Below are 16,821 nucleotides of genomic sequence, written 5' to 3' on the forward strand. Positions count from 1 at the left end.
TGGATGTTTCCCAGATATGGGTTGCGGCTGGAAGGGCATCCGCTGCGTAAAAATGTGCTGGATAAATTGGCAGTTCATTCCGCTGTGGTGACCCCGGATTAATAAAGGGACTAAGCTGACAAGAAATTGAGTCAATGAATAATACTTTGTTCTAATCCATTACCTCATGGGGACTAAGCAAATGTCCCCACAAGGTCAAACAATTCTAGTATTGTTATATCTGTGAAGATGTTGCATTCAATGTAAATTCTAACAGTTATTTTGGATGCAATTGCAATTTTAGACATAACATACTATTTATCAGACATACAATATGTCAAGGAGAATGTAGTATTAAATGTCATTAGATAATGCAATAACAAATTGATTGGATCACTATTTAGAGTAACTTTTAATAATTATACAAATAGGAACATAATACTTGTCGTGATGGACATGGGGAGAGTATGCTGACCTTGAGTCCAGTCCCATTTGCTCTTTGTCACTCGTTGCATTCTCATTCAGTATCTGTCAATACATGGTTGAATAATAGACCTGCGGCTATTGATTATCCAAGAGTTGTTAAAGATTTTTCTCCCCCATTCCACCCACTGCCACAAGGATGACAGGTCTACACATGGGACATAGAGCTGCTGGCATCCAGCAGACTTGCAACATAACTTACTGTGTTCCCAATGAGACAGCATCGATTGAGCACAACCAATACATCAAGCCAAAGCCTGACTCTTTCACTATAGAGCATAGTCTGTTGTGGACAGTCAGCAAGGAGGTCAAGGTTTGCCTAACAAGTCATTCAATAGAGCCTTAATAAGTATGCTTATGTCAGACTGCTGTAGTGACTGTGAAACATGACAATCTAGCAGTAAATGATCAGCTGTATATAAATATGTGTGACCTTTACACGTCTTTGTTTTCAGACCCTGTTCATCCAACCTTCAGCAATACACACAACCTGAACATGGATGAATACTGAGTTTATTTAAAGCCTGCAGACAGAGCAGTTACAGTAGCAGAGAGATGGGAAAAAAATATGTGAAAGTTATAGTTCCACATCCACAGCAGTTCTCCTTAACTTTGCTGCATTTAACACGGAGGGTTTAAACATTATGATATAAAAACAAAACAGAGACAGATAAAGCATAAAATAAATTATATTATTCCCAATAACAATAAAATAGATGTTTTCTTTAATCATTCAATGGGCTGTCTATAAGTCATTTAAAGGTGCAGTATGTAAGATTGACACCCATTGGTTGAACAAGGTATTGCACTCCAAAATCCAAACACTTTTGCACCTGACCTCTCCTCAGATGACTCCACACAAACACTGGTTGCCAGATTGACAACACCAACATGTAAGCGAGCATGCCTGACAATAATGCCTACTTATTTCTATTTTAGAAATGGTTTCTTTTTCTTGCGGCTGAACAACAGCATAAAATACTGATAGTCTGGTACTTATTCTTTATTCTTTTGTATTTTGCTTTATTCAGTGTTAAATGCTAATGTTACCATTATGAGTTTGAATACCATTTTACATGACATTTGTCGCTATACTGAGAGTACCACCAAATTGCATCTACTTGTACTAATGCTAAAGAGGTTCAATATCTATTATTAATATGTATTATTTTAAATGGCTGTATTTAAAGCTTTCTGTTGTGTTGTGCGGACAGCTTGTCTCTGGGAACTCCCATTGTGTGTTGTTAGGACACCGTTACAATTTCTGCTGCTCAGCTAATGCTTACGTTTGCAATATTTATATTACTTGCTCATAAAATCCACCTATTGTGATTTTTATAACTGTGATTCCCCTTCATAAGGAAACTGCAAGGTGTGTCTGTAGTAAACAAACTTTGGGAGTTTGTCAGACAACCTATCTGAAGAGTAAGAAAACAGGCCAATGAGTTGCCAAATGAATTGGCGGAGCTTTGCTCCACAGCTGATCATGATGAGCCATTATCAGTGCTATATCAGTCAGCTGTTGGAGTCATCTCACCAGAATTGTTGCTTCAGACACGATCATGAAACTGAAGACACGCTATCTGCCAAACTGATTCAAGTTTACTCACCAGTGCGGGAGAAGACGCGAATCCCCATCTGGGATTCCTTTCTCCTAAGCATTCTGCTGGTGTGCACAAAAAGCAGTTTCCATTTTAAGAGGCATATTCCCTAGGAGAGCAACATAGTAAATCAACACGTCTTTTTAAAGACCCTGTTCTGACTGTGTGTTTCTGGATGCGGTGGTTTCTATCTCCAGGTGATGGGCACAGGTATCAGATCACAACTCTAGGGGTCCAGCATGTCGATGCGGTGCCCGCGAACAGCTCATGCTCTCACTGTGAGAGCACTGTGGCTTCAGCCACCCCCGTTGCTCCCTGTGAAAGCAGCTAGCACACGGGAAGATCTGACGATCACAGTGGGGGTTTATCCATCGCCTCTGGGCCTGTGGTCCTCACACTCCTCCACAGCGTGCCCCATCCAAGCTTTGAGTCGTTGTACAGTTCTCCCCCCGGGATGCCTGCGCCTCCACTTGATGAGATCATAGATCAAAGGTCCACTCTGACATCGGAGGGCGAGCTGTTATGCTCAGATGACAGACCGAGCTCGCTTTATATCCTACGGGGTGCAATGCGCGGTCACGGTTCTGAAATCAGACATAATGGCTGTGGTTTCTTGGCTGATTCAGCAGTTCGGCCGGATATGGGCTTGTCCCACAGTCTCTCCGCCGGTCTGACTAGAGGGTGTGACGTGCAGGCTGATGTAAGATAAATCTGTAAGATAAAGCACAGCCATTATGTCTGATTCGAGAACCGTGACCGCGGATTGCACCCCGTAGGATATAAAGCGAGCACAGTCCCCTTCGTCCCAGGGGTGTACACTGAGCACATGCTAGCATAGAGGGCATTTTTTCTTCACCCTGTCCACGTGTGCTTCCGCCTTCAACTCCCTTGATGGAGGTGAGGCGGCCAGTGTAGCGATCCAAAAAGAGCGTCTTTTCCTCCCTCTTGGTGTGGAAACAGGGACCTGGTGTTCCTGCACCTTGGCCTGGCTGGGTTTTAGGTCAACCGAGTATGAGCAGGCTCTCCCTCGGGCAGAGCTTCTCTGATCTTGGTGCGCTCTTAGCATGCCGGGCTGGCTCTGCCCTGTTCAATTAATTCGACAGTCATTGTGGTCACACTGAAATTTTTCAGAGGCTCCTGTGGCATATGACATTTGTAGCAGCTAACACACCGCTCAATTGTTCATATGAGACCAATTCTGCTCTGGCTTTTGCGATAGGGTCGCCAGACAGGCATGGCGCGCGGAGACGCACCGAGTGTACGTCACCACGTTGTATCACCGCACCTTGGATCTTGCCTTCTAAGGGCCAGGGTGCCCGTAGAATATGTGTCCAGTCATGCTCTGTCCAGTCCAGTCACTACCTCGGGATAAAACCTGGCAAAAGATATGTGCTGAGTCAACAAAGTTCACTTTCTTGACTCCCCCATATCCTAGGCTGGCCTGTTCAGCAACACTGTTGGTGGTTTCACCCAGGAATTCAAGGTGGTGAAGTTCGATACGATGGGCTGAGTCATCTATCGGCGGGGATGTAAGACCGCTCCCCCCCGCCGAATCATCGACATCCACTGCTTGTCACTGAGATTGCCCGTATACGAGAGCTGCCCCGCACCTGCCTCTAGCCAAGTAACAGCGTCGAGCACCTCGCAGACAACCAGCGCCGCTAAGTCCAGTAAAACAGACCACAAAGCTCTCCTGAGACGGGCCATCTGGAGAGGGGGGGACTTGCTCACTCCCCGGTGGGGGCCGGTTGTTTATCCAACGATGCTTAAAAAACGCCAACAAACCTCAGAAGGAGATAATACTTTTTCACTTCACCGGATGTGACAGCCCAAACTCTGCCAGTCTGAGACGTTATGCCTTCCAACTTCCCCAGGTCACGAGCAGCCGATTTGGTGGTCATGAGAGTGCAATCGGCTGCCGTGCGGAGCTCATGTCTCAAGCCCCCGGAAGAACCACCCTCCTGCATCTCGGCCAGCTTTTCAGATTGGTAGCGTTGATAGGTGGCCATAGCTTGCAGAGTAGATGCGACCTGGCCCGCAGCAGTGTAGGCTCTGGCCGTGAGAGACTCAGATAACCTGCATGCTTTGGAGGGGAGTTTAACTGGACCTCTCCAAGTAGAGTGGCTTTGCTGACAAAGGTTGCCTGCAATACCGCGCTACACCTGGGGAATTGCCTCATATCCTTTGCCCGCTCTGTCATCAAGGGTGGTGAGAGCAACAGGAGTGCACAAGGACTTGGCAGAAAAAAAGTGTCCTACATGCCTGGGTGAGCTCTCTGTGTACCTCCGGGAAGAAGTCGACGGGGGTCTTGGAGGGCTTCACATTTTTTCTCACCCCCACATAACACCAATCTAAGCAGTCCAGCCGTGGTTCTGGGGACAAGCCATCTCCAGTACCATGGCCGAAGCAGCCCAGAATAACACGGCTAACATGACTCTAAATCCGAAACCTCGCTGACAACACCGGAGGGTGGCAGGGGCTCTGGATCTTTATCGGAACATGTCAGCCCGCACTTCGATGTAGTGATAAACATCACGTCCCCATTGTTATCTAATGAGAGCACAGCCAACCCGGAGGATGGACCAGTGCTTGCACTTGAAACAGAACGCACTGATGAGGTTCACTGGCTCGAAGGTGACGGATTAACCCCCACTGCAACCCTCAGGCCTACCCGACTGCTAACCACTTGACAAGGGCTCGCCACAACTTCATTTGCACAACAGTCAAGCCTTCACAATGCGGGCAAGAACTGTCCTTCACAAAGCTGGCCTAGCTGCACAAGGGTGATTCTGACCCAGGCATGTTACAAGCCCCGCACTGCCACCGACTGAGCTCCATGGACCTCAAGTCCGCTGCGTGTGCCCTGGAAAAGACAATGGCCACATTAGTGGTCCAGGAGCACCACCTCAGGATAAAACCTGGCAAAAGGTATGTGCTGAGTCGACAAAGTTCGCTTTCTTGACTCCCCCATATTCTAGGCTGGCCTGTTTGGCGACACCAATGGTGGATTCACCCAGGATTTCACGGCGGTGCAGTTGGACAAGATGGGCTAAGACGATGGGAGTAAGACCGCACCCCCCCACCAAATCATCCACATCCACTGCTTGTCGCCGAGATTGCCTGTCTACGAGAGCTGCCCCACCCCCGCCTCTAGCCAAGCGACAGCATCGAGCACCTCGCAGACAACCAGCGCTCCCTGCCCCAGGGCGCCGCTAAGTCCAGTAAAACGGACCACAAAGCTCTTCTGAGACGGGCCATCTGGAGAAGGGGGGAACTTGCTCACACCCTGGTTGGGGGCCGGGTTCTTCATCCAATGGAGCTTAAAAAACACCACCAAACCTCAGAGAGAGAGAACACTTCTCCACTTCCCCGGATGTGACAGCCCGAATTCTGCCAGTTTGAGATGCTATGCCTTCCAGCTCTGTCTAGTCGTATTTAAGTTCATAGAAATTTCTAGACGCTTTTCGGCTCCTGAAAAATATATTTAACTCCATAAATCTTCTTTGAAGTGGAATAAGTAAGGGCCAGGGAGCACATTGGAAGACCACGTCTCTGGTGATGCAGGTGCGCTCATAATCTCTTTGCTTGGCAAACCTCTCATTGGGGACAAAGGTAAGGTTCAATCAATATTATGGTTTCCATACATTTCCCCATCATGTAAGTTTTTTCACATATCATTTAAGTTCCACGTGAGGGGAAACGAAAATGCTATGTTCCTTCACCATAATGATTGCCTCTTAGCTGTTGAGGTGAAAGTCTCTTCAGCAAAAAAAGGATGCATTAGCTTTTCACGCGCTGTGCTTATGTTGCATGCAAGCAATATATTTGCATGTAATACTCCAGATTGTCACGGGGGCATGAATGAAATGTTCATAAGTTAAAGTGAAACTGCCGAACTGCAGTTAAAGTCACCCAAAATTACAGAAAACTCTTATATGAAAGCACTTCACGTAAACACCTTAATTATATTATTGTCTATTAAGGCAACTAACTAGATTACAGATGTTCATTTAAACATAGTCAGTAGTGTCTTCAAAGTAAGTGAAAGATCTATCCTGCTGGCATCCTGCTAATTTGATTCAGAAGGGCACTTTTTTGTCAGACAGCACTCCGGTCAGGTATACATCCGCGCTAAAATAGCCAGGTGAAAGTCATCATAGCTTGTGTAGAATAGACCCAGCTCCGAACCCAACTTTGAGAATAGATTAACAGCGATATTTTTTTTATTGCACGATTAGAGTATATATATATTACACAATATATATATATATATATATATATATATATATATATATATATATATATATATATATATATATATATTTATATATATATATGTATGTATATATATATTACACAAAAAAAAAAAATATATATATATATATGTATATATATATTATATATATATGTATGTAGCAAATTATAATGTAAGGCAAGGCAAGGCAAGATTATTTATATAGCACATTTCATACACAGTGGCAATTCAAAGTGCTTTACATAAACAGGAATAAAAAAGACAAGTTTAGGACATAAAATGCAGACAATAAAAATGATTAAAAACAGATAAAAACTATTTAAAATGTGTTAAAATAGGTTAGAAAAGAATGAAAAAGAAAACGAAAAACATAATTGTGCAATCTCTCGGATGTAGCACAGTGCTCATATAGTAAAGGCACAGCTAAACAGATGTGGTTTCAGTCTTAATTTGAACATGCCTAATGTTGGTGAACATCTTGTCATTTCTGGAAGCTGATTCCAGCAGCAAGGGGCATAGTGGCTGAAGGCAGTTTTACCCTGCTTTGACTGAACTCTTGGAATTTCTAGTTTAAATGATCCTAAAGATCTGAGTGATCTGTTGGATTTGTATTCATTGAGCATAACTGGGAGCCAGTGTAGACCTGAGGACAGGTGTATTGTGCTCTGATTTTCTTGTTCTGGTCAGAATTCTGGCTGCAGCATTCTGGATAAGCTGAAACTCTGTCTTTTTGGGCAGGCCAGTGAGGAGTCCATTGCAGTAATCCACCCTGCTGCTGATAAAAGCATGAACAAGTTTCTCTAAGTCTTCAATGGAAACAAAGCATCTGATTCTTGCTGTTTTTGGGATGATAGTATGCTGATTTACTAACTGCTTTGACATGACTGTTGAAACTCAGATCTGACTCCAGAATCACACCAAGATTCTTGACCTTATTTTTTGTTGTTTGACCCTTAAAGCCAAGGTACGCATTCACCTTGAGAACCTCATCTCTGTTCCCAAACGCAATGACTTCAGTTTTCTCTTTGTTTAACTGAAGAAAGTTTTGGCACATCCAATTATTATTTTCATCAATGCATTGGCAGAGGGTGTCAATGGGGCTGTAGTCATCAGGCAGTAAGGCTAGGTAGATCTGAGTGTTATCAGCATAGCTGTGGTAGGAGATTTGGTTCTTTCTCATTATTTGGCTTAGGGGGAGCATGTAAAGGTTGAACAGGAGAGGTGCCAGAATCGAGCCTTGAGGGACTCCACATGTCATGGGTGTCCACCTTGACCTATGGTCACCTATACTTACATAGTAACCTCTCCCTTCAAGGTAAGATCTGAACCATTTGATGACTGTCCCAGACAGCCCAACCCAGTTTTCCAGCCTATCCAGATATGTGCTGTGATCGACAGTGTCAAATGCAGCACTGAGATCGAGCAATACCAGCACTGTTATTTTACCTGAATCTGAATTTAGGCGTATATCATTGATTATCTTTATAAGGACGCTCTCTGTACTGTGATGTGCTCTGAACCCAGATTGAAAATTGTCTAAACACCCCTTTAAGTTTAAAAACTTGTTAACCTGGTTAAAAAAACTTTTTCAATGACTTTGCCAATGAAAGGGAGATTTGAGATTGGTCTGTAATTGCTCAATAGGGTGTATCCAGGTTGCTCTTCTTCAAGAGGGGTTTAACAACTGCAGTTTTAAGTGAGTTTGGAAAAATCCCTGAAAGAAGTGAAGCATTTACCACTACAGATCCATTTCTAGACAGGTAAACACCATTTTGAAGAATGATGTGGGGAGCGTGTCAAGACAGCAGGTTGATGTTTTCATAATTTGCTCGATCTCTTCTAAGATTTTACCATTAATTGCCATGAAATCAGACATAAAGTCTGATTTCTTAAGTTGTGGTTGAGCTTGTTTGACATCGACACAGCTTGGCTGATTGGATGAGCTAATTGCCTTTATGATATTATTGATCTTGTCAGTGAAGAAATGAGCAAACTCATTACATTTGCTTTCAGAGAGTAGCTCACTGGGAATCTGACTGGGGGGGTTTGCGTGTCTCTCTACTGTTGCAAAGAGTGTACGAGCATTATTTAAGTTGTTGTTTATAAGGTTTGAAAAGAAAGTCTGTCTAGCAGATTTTAGTTCCACATTAAAAGCATGAAGACATATTATATATTATATATATTATAATTGACTACCAGTTTTGTCTTGTACAAATTCTCCACATTCGCTAACCCTAATGCAGCAGCGTATGACCTTCGTGATCTGACCCCACGTGTACCCTTTGGTCTCGCATCTTGTTAATGCCATAGTCCATGCTGATTTTCAACACTTTCAATCTGTTTTTCTGTTCTCAAAACAGTAGCTAGAGTAGATTTATAGGGCTTACCGGCTGAATGCTGTGAGGCTCCATGATAAACCAGTCCTGTGTTATTCGACAGTTCTGGTTGGATTGCAAGTAACTTTGTTTCAAGAACTGCAATCTTTTGTAAAAGTTTGAGGCAGTTGGTGCAGCAGGGAGATTCCAAATTAATATGATCCAGAGCCATTTTCACAGCCGTGTTTTCCTGTCTCAGGAATGAAAGCAGCTGGTAGCGGGAGGATTGTTTAGACAATAATTCCTCTTTTGTTGGTAAAGTTGTATTCCAGAAAGTTTGTAGATTCGATGTTAATCTTCAAGCTGTGCTGTTTGAGCACTGTGCTGATAGGCTCAAGTTAAAATTAGAGTAAAAACATAAAAGGAGGAGTGCAAGGAGCGGAGCAGTAGGCAAAGACGTCCGAACAGTAGCAAAGCAGGAAGTAATTGCTCAATAATGTAGATTAAAGTCCTCGCATATTTACACCATTATTACTGTAACAAATTAGCCCAAGGTTATTCTTCCTGCGCCTTTTCCACCATTATAATGTAGCGAGTTATGATCTAGATTACAGTGCTCGCAGGGCGTATATTCTGCACCATTATATATATATATATATATATATATATATATATATATATATATATATATATATATAGCGGAAACGCTTATGGCCCTTTGTTCAAGGAAGAGAAATTTGCATAGGCAAATTTGATGCAAACTGAGGCAGAAATGTTCAAGTCTCTTAAAATGTTAATATGTTGCACTCGTATTAAGATAAAATGTCAACGATCAATTAGTACAGCAAGTTAGCTTCAAAACAACTCTAAACATGAACAGTTTATGTGCTTGTTTAGCTTCGATAGTTAAACATTGTATGCAGGAGTATTAAAACCATAATATCAATACAAGAGTAAGGGAAACATTGCATAACACATGATTACACATAATGAGAGACTAAAGTTTACGTTAAAACATCAGTCTTAAGCAAAGAGCTTATGGGAGTCCTGAACTGTTCTTTGTTTAGTGCTGCATGGCACATTCCTTTGGGTCATAAATACCTTGGAATCAGGTTACAACTGAACATCGAGTCTTCCCTGGGCAAAGTTGGCTATATATATATATTATATTATATTATATTATATTATATTATATTATATTATATTATATTATATATATTATACAAAGTTGGATATATATATATTAGTGCTGTCAATATTAGTGCGTTAACGCATGCGATTAATTTGAAATAATTAATGCATTAATACTTCCTCTTGTGGTGGACGTGTGTTCAACATGCAAGAAATAAGGATAAGATCAAGGAAGCACTTTTTTAGGCAAGTTTCAGTCTAAAACAATTCCAGGCTCACCAGGCTCTCCAGAGTTTCATGCAATTTCAGGTGTTTTTCAAGTGGAGAAGCACTTTAACATCTAGACCAGCAGCCTGTAAGTACATTTAAGACTTGTTTCAGTTGTTGTGTATGGTTTGAGGACTTGTTTTCAGCTGTTTGTGTAAAGTTGTAGGACATTTAAACTTGCTTTCAGTTGTGTATAATACTAGAAGTGTTTAGCCACTGTTTCCTTGGTTACTATAAGAGCTTGTGTAGCGAACGCAGACGCGGTTTCGCGTCGTTCGCCTCAGTTTCGGCCCTTGTTTTGACTCAGGAGGCGTGTCCAAACGGCAGGTAACCACTATATAGTGAGCACGCTAGCATTAGTCGGCAGGAGAAGCACTTTAGCATCTAGACCAGCAGCCTGTAAGTACATTTAAGACTTGTTTCAGTTGTTGTGTATGGTTTGAGGACTTGTTTTCAGCTGTTTGTGTAAAGTTGTAGGACATTTAAACTTGCTTTCAGCTGTGTATAATACTAGAAGTGTTTAGCCACTGTTTCCTTGGTTACTATAAGAGCTTGTGTAGCGAACGCAGACGCGGTTTCGCGTCGTCCGCCTCAGTTTCGGCCCTTGTTTTGACTCGGGAGGCGTGTCCAATTGCCAGGTAACCACTATATAGTGAGCACGCTAGCATTAGTCGGCAGGAGAAGCACTTTAGCATCTAGACCAGCAGCCTGTAAGTACATTTAAGACTTGTTTCAGTTGTTGTGTATGGTTTGAGGACTTGTTTTCAGCTGTTTGTATAAAGTTGTAGGACATTTAAACTTGCTTTTAGTTGTGTATAATACTAGAAGTGTTTAGCCACTGTTTCCTTGGTTACTATAAGAGCTTGTGTAGCGAACGCAGACGCTGTTTTGCGTCGTCCGCCTCAGTTTCGGCCCTTGTTTTGACTCGGGAGGTGTGTCCAATCGCCAGGTAACCACTATATAGTGAGCACGCTAGCATTAGTCGGCAGGAGAAGCACTTTAGCATCTAGACCAGCAGCCTGTAAGTACATTTAAGACTTGTTTCAGTTGTTGTGTATGGTTTGAGGACTTGTTTTCAGCTGTTTGTGTAAAGTTGTAGGACATTTAAACTTGCTTTCAGTTGTGTATAATACTAGAAGTGTTTAGCCACTGTTTCCTTGGTTACTGTAAGAGCTTGCGTAGCGAACGCAGACGCGGTTTCGCGTCGTCCGCCTCAGTTTCGGCCCTTGTTTTGACTCTCGAGGCGTGTCCAGCTGAATTCAATCAGCTAGTGCTTTGGGGTTATATAAACAACTAGTTAACCGCGGCAGCGGTCGCGGCAGCCTCGTGTGAAGACCGCCTCGTGTGAAGACCGACGAGTGTAAAGACCATCGACTCTACCTGCGCGACTCCACCGAGCAAAGACACCGACAAAGCACTTGAGTACTTTACTTTCTTTTTTTTTACTTTATCTTTTGTTGTCAGTGCACTTTTATTATGTGCTTTCTAATTCCTGTTGTTACTAACACTCGCAAAACACGGGAGGTACGCTGCAGGCGTAATCCTCACAACCTTCGTTCTATACATGTATCTACTATTTCACAACTCTCTCTCTCTGTGGGCCTCTGGAATTGTCAATCAGCTGTTAACAAGGCAGATTTTATTACCTCCATAGCTACATATTCTGACTATAATCTCATGGCTCTAACTGAGACCTGGTTGAGGCCGGAGGACACTGCTACACATGCTACTCTTTCTACTAATTTCTCTTTTTCCCACACTCCTCGTCAGACAGGGAGAGGGGGTGGGACTGGACTACTAATTTCCAAAGAATGGAAATTTACTCTGATACCGTCCCTGCCAACAATCAGCTCCTTTGAATTCCATGCAGTCACCATTATCCACCCCTTCTACATAAATGTGGTTGTCATCTACCGCCCTCCAGGTAAATTAGGTCACTTCTTAGATGAACTGGATGTTCTTCTCTCATCTTTTTCTAATTTTGGCACTCCCTTGTTGGTGCTAGGTGACTTCAACATTTATGTTGACAAACCGCAAGCTGCAGACTTTCAGACTCTGCTTGCCTCTTTTGACCTAAAAAAAGCACCTACTTCTGCTACCCACAAATCAGGTAATCAGCTAGACCTTATTTACACACGACACTGCTTCACTGATCAAACAATAGTAACTCCACTACAAATATCTGATCATTTCCTTCTGTCTCTCAACATCCACATTACTCCTGAGCTGCCACACACTCCAACACTGGTTACCTTTCGCAGAAACCTACGATCTCTCTCACCCAATAGACTATCCACCATTGTTTCAGACTCTCTTCCTCCATCTCGCAAACTCACTGCACTTGATTCGAACAGTGCCACTAATACACTCTGCTCCACACTAGCATCATGTCTAGACCGATTATGTCCTCTTGCATCCAGGCCAGCCCGTGCCAGTCCTCCTGCACCCTGGCTCTCGGATGCTCTCCGTGAGCATCGCTCAAAACTTCGGGCTGCAGAGAGAATTTGGCGGAAAACTAAAAATCCTGCACAGCTCTTAACATACCAAACTCTTCTGTCCTCTTTCTCAGCTGAGGTTACTTCTGCAAAGCAGACATATTACCGTCTGAAAATCAACAATGCCACTAATCCTCGCCTACTTTTTAAAACATTTTCCTCCCTCCTCTATCCTCCTCCTCCACCCGCATCCTCCACACTTACTACTGATGACTTTGCTACATTCTTTTGCACCAAAACTGCAAAAATCAGTGCTCAATTTGCTGCACCTACAACAAACACGCAAGATACAACACCAACACCACACACACTCACCTCTTTTTCTCAGCTCTGAGTCTGAGGTGTCCAAACTCGTGCTATCTAGCCATGCAACCACCTGTCCACTCGATCCCATTCCCTCTCATCTCTTGCAAGCCATCTCTCCTGCAGTCATACCAACACTGACTCACATAATTAACACATCTCTTGACTCTGGTTTATTCCCCACTTCATTTAAGCAGGCTAGGGTAACCCCACTGCTAAAGAAACCCAACCTGGACCATACGCTACGTGAAAACTACAGACCAGTATCCCTGCTTCTATTCATGGCCAAGATTCTGGAGAAAGTAGTGTTCAATCAAGTTCTGGACTTTCTTACTCAAAACAATCTCATGGACAACAAGCAATCCGGCTTTAAGAAAGGCCACTCAACTGAGACTGCCCTGCTCTCGGTCGTGGAGGATCTCAGACTGGCTAAAGCAGACTCTAAATCATCAGTCCTCATTTTGCTGGACTTGTCAGCTGCTTTTGACACTGTCAACCACCAGATCCTGCTATCTACGCTCGAGTCACTGGGCGTTGCGGGCACTGTTATACAATGGTTCAGATCTTACCTCTCTGACAGGTCATTCAGGGTGTCTTGGAGGGGAGAGGTGTCCAACCTACAGCATCTAAACACTGGGGTACCTCAAGGCTCTGTTCTTGGGCCACTTCTCTTCTCCATCTACACATCATCTCTAGGACCAGTCATCCAGAGACATGGATTCTCCTACCACTGCTATGCTGATGATACCCAGCTGTACCTCTCTTTTCATCCTGATGATCCCTCGGTTCCAGCTCGTATCTCAGCCTGCCTGTTGGATATTTCACACTGGATGAAAGATCATCATCTTCAGCTGAACCCCGCAAAAACGGAAATGCTTGTAGTTTCTGCCAACTCGACTCTACACCATAACTTTTCAATCCAGATGGATGGGGCAACCATTACTGCATCCAAAATGGTGAAAAGCCTTGAAGTAACGATTGATGACCAACTAAACTTCTCTGACCACATTTCTAGAACTGCTCGATCGTGCAGATTCGCACTCTATAATATCAGAAAGATCCGACCCTTCTTATCTGAACATGCAGCTCAACTCCTTGTTCAAGCTCTTGTTCTCTCCAAACTGGATTACTGCAACTCTCTACTAGCTGGGCTTCCAGCTAACTCTATCAAGCCTCTTCAACTGCTCCAGAATGCAGCAGCACGAGTTGTCTTCAATGAACCTAAACGAGCACATGTCACTCCGCTGCTAGTCCGTTTGCACTGGCTGCCAGTTGCTGCTCGCATCAAATTCAAAGCTCTGATGTTTGCCTACAAAGTGACCTCGGGCCTTGCTCCTTCTTATCTGCTCTCACTTCTGCAGATCTATGTGCCCTCCAGAAACTTGCGTTCTGTGAATGAACGTCGCCTCGTGGTTCCATCCCAAAGAGGGAAGAAATCACTTTCGCGAACTCTCGCGTTCAATCTGCCCAGTTGGTGGAATGAACTCCCTAACTGCATTAGAACAGCAGAGTCACTTGCTACTTTCAAGAAACGACTAAAAACTCAACTATTTAGTCTCCACTTCACTTCCTAATCTGCAATTGCCTCTTTGAATATCACATTAACTGTACAAAAAAAAAAAATACTAATACTACTAATACTTCCCTTCTTAGACTTTACAGACCTGAAACTTGCCTATAGCACTTATTCATTGTTGCTCTTAGTTGTGTAAATTGCTTCCTTGTCCTCATTTGTAAGTCGCTTTGGATAAAAGCGTCTGTTAAATGACTAAATGTAAATGTTTCATTTTTAACTTTCAACTTCTGTTTTAATGTAATTTGATACTGCATGGCGAACGGAAAGAAAAACCTCTGTATTTCGTGACTCGATGTTCCTTTTGAGGTAATCAAATCGTTGCTTACACGCTAGACTCTTAAGCCTGGTTTATACTTCTGCGTCAAGTGACCGGCGTAACCCACGGCGCATGCAACGCGCGTGGCTGTGCATTTATACTTCTGCGCGCTGTCTCTGTTGGTCTGCATTAACACTTCCGAAACGCTAGTTGGCAGTGAGGTGTTAATGCTTCTCTGTGTCCAGTTTTTTCGCTGCTTTTTTTGCTTTTCCTGAACACTTCCAGGATGTACAAGTGGCTCATACTCGCTCATTTTGAGGCAGGAACCGGCGGACGTGCAACAACTTAAACTATGAGGTAAACACAAAACAAAACTTTCCATAAAGAGCTCCTTCATGGGACTCCACACTTGTAAACAATCCCTCCATCAGGCTCGCTCCATTCACGCTGCTCTCGGTCCCGCGCAGACTCGTCAGCGCTACCAAGCCGACCAATCACAGAGCTTGCACTACGCGTCGTTGCAACGTGTAGTTACATTTTTTGAGAGGTGCACGTCAGCGACGCCGACGGCCACGACGAAGGGCTATGCATCAGCGCCGTAGCATACGCCGTCGTTTGACGCAGAAGTATAAATCAGCCTTTATCAACAGTATTATCCTAATCATATTAAAATCGGAGTATTGGTATCTTATGTAAATGTACTCAGAAAGTCTCCGGTGAAGTCGCGAGCTTTCAAAGACTCTGCCTTTTAGCATGAGCCCTCCTATGTTTCATTAAGTTCAACGTGTTTCCTCATTAAACGCAACGAAAGCGTATGCTTCGCGTTGTTGTGTCAGAATCCTTGTGAAATACAGCCATACTTAAGAACGCTTAGTTTAAGCAAATTTAATGAACACGATCATGCGTGTTGAATCTGGAAGTAGTCGCTCCAGCGTGTTGTGTGTGTGTGTCTGTCTGTGTGTGTGTCTTTCTCAGGTCCGTTGAGGGGTGTCAGGGGTTGAGTGAGCAACGTATCTGAGTAGGGGCGTGTGCGCACAAGACGTACCTAAAGACCGGTGGGAGTGAGTTGCGCGAGACGTACCTGAAGAGCGGTGGGGGTAAGTTGCGCACGACATACCTGAAGAGCTACGAGGGCTGCAGTGGAGAGTGCATTTGCGGGACACTCCTAGTCTTAGCAACTAGATGAATGTAAAGGATTGAGCAAAATTGTTTCTATTTTATAATTAATGTTCTTAACTCACAGCAATACAAGTTTACAATGAGTGCAACTGTTTGTATTCAATGCTTTATTATTATTATTATTATTATTATTATTATTATTATTATTATTATAACTTTCCAATTTCCATATATGCAATGCCTGTAATTTGGCTTTTTTTTTTTTGCAGTCCACTTAGAGTCCAACTTGGAAATATTTTTTTTCCTTTATTGGCATTGATTGTTTTGAAATTCAAATGGCATTAACATGCCTGTTTTAATTTCTGTAGTAAATATGGCTGTCAAGCCAGGATCTTGATGGTTTATTGTGGGTTTGTTGTTTACATGAAGAAATCTGTGTTACAAGTTAAACACAAATTCTAATAAACAATTATATTTTGAATTTAAATAGTTTTTGTCATGCGTTTACTAGGGCTGCACGATATTGGAAAAAATTGACATTGCGATATTTTTTTCCCCTGCGATATATATTGCGATATTTATATATATATATATATATACACTTAAAACTAGGGCTGTGACGGTCACCATGACAACCGCGTCACCGCGGTGGTCAGTTGCCACCTCGGTTGTCCATTGCCACCGGCCATAGTACGTGACGTCACGCACTTTAAAACACAAATTACTGTAATGTTGCCAAGTATTACATATCTGTTAGAATATAACATTAGGCGCGATTCAGCAAGTTCAAGTTCAACCATGAATCTTGTTAGAAAACGAACTCTTACATCTGGGAACATTTTGGATATGTGCCGACCGAGAAAGGTGAACGAATCAATTTGGATTAAGCTTTTTGTATGGGGGTTTTAAGTAAAGTGTGTTTTAATATTCACTGCTGAGAGTCCAAACACGGAGGAGCAAATCCATCGATACGCAGATCCACGGGTCCCGAACCATGCAAGCTAGTGGCGATTGACGGCGAGGGAAAAAAAGCCATGTAGG

The 16,821-nt window shown here is 43.1% G+C and overlaps 2 protein-coding genes across 2 annotated transcripts in view; both read right to left on the minus strand.

Annotated features, from left to right (window-relative positions):
* The window catches only part of sh3gl2a (SH3 domain containing GRB2 like 2a, endophilin A1), a 527,445-nt gene extending 513,244 nt beyond the window's left edge, over nt 1–14,201 (minus strand). Inside the window, exon 1 of the mRNA XM_087235340.1 lies at nt 12,680–14,201. The gene's annotated coding sequence lies outside the window, so the exon portion shown is untranslated. The remainder of the gene's footprint in view (nt 1–12,679) is intronic.
* Nucleotides 1–16,821, minus strand: part of LOC147846851 (uncharacterized) — a 707,546-nt gene that overhangs the window by 190,762 nt on the left and 499,963 nt on the right. The window lies entirely within an intron of this gene.

The sequence above is a fragment of the Danio rerio genome, chromosome 1 (assembly GCF_052040795.2).
Source record: "Danio rerio strain M-AB ecotype USA chromosome 1, GRCz13ab, whole genome shotgun sequence".
NCBI lineage: Eukaryota > Metazoa > Chordata > Actinopteri > Cypriniformes > Danionidae > Danio > Danio rerio.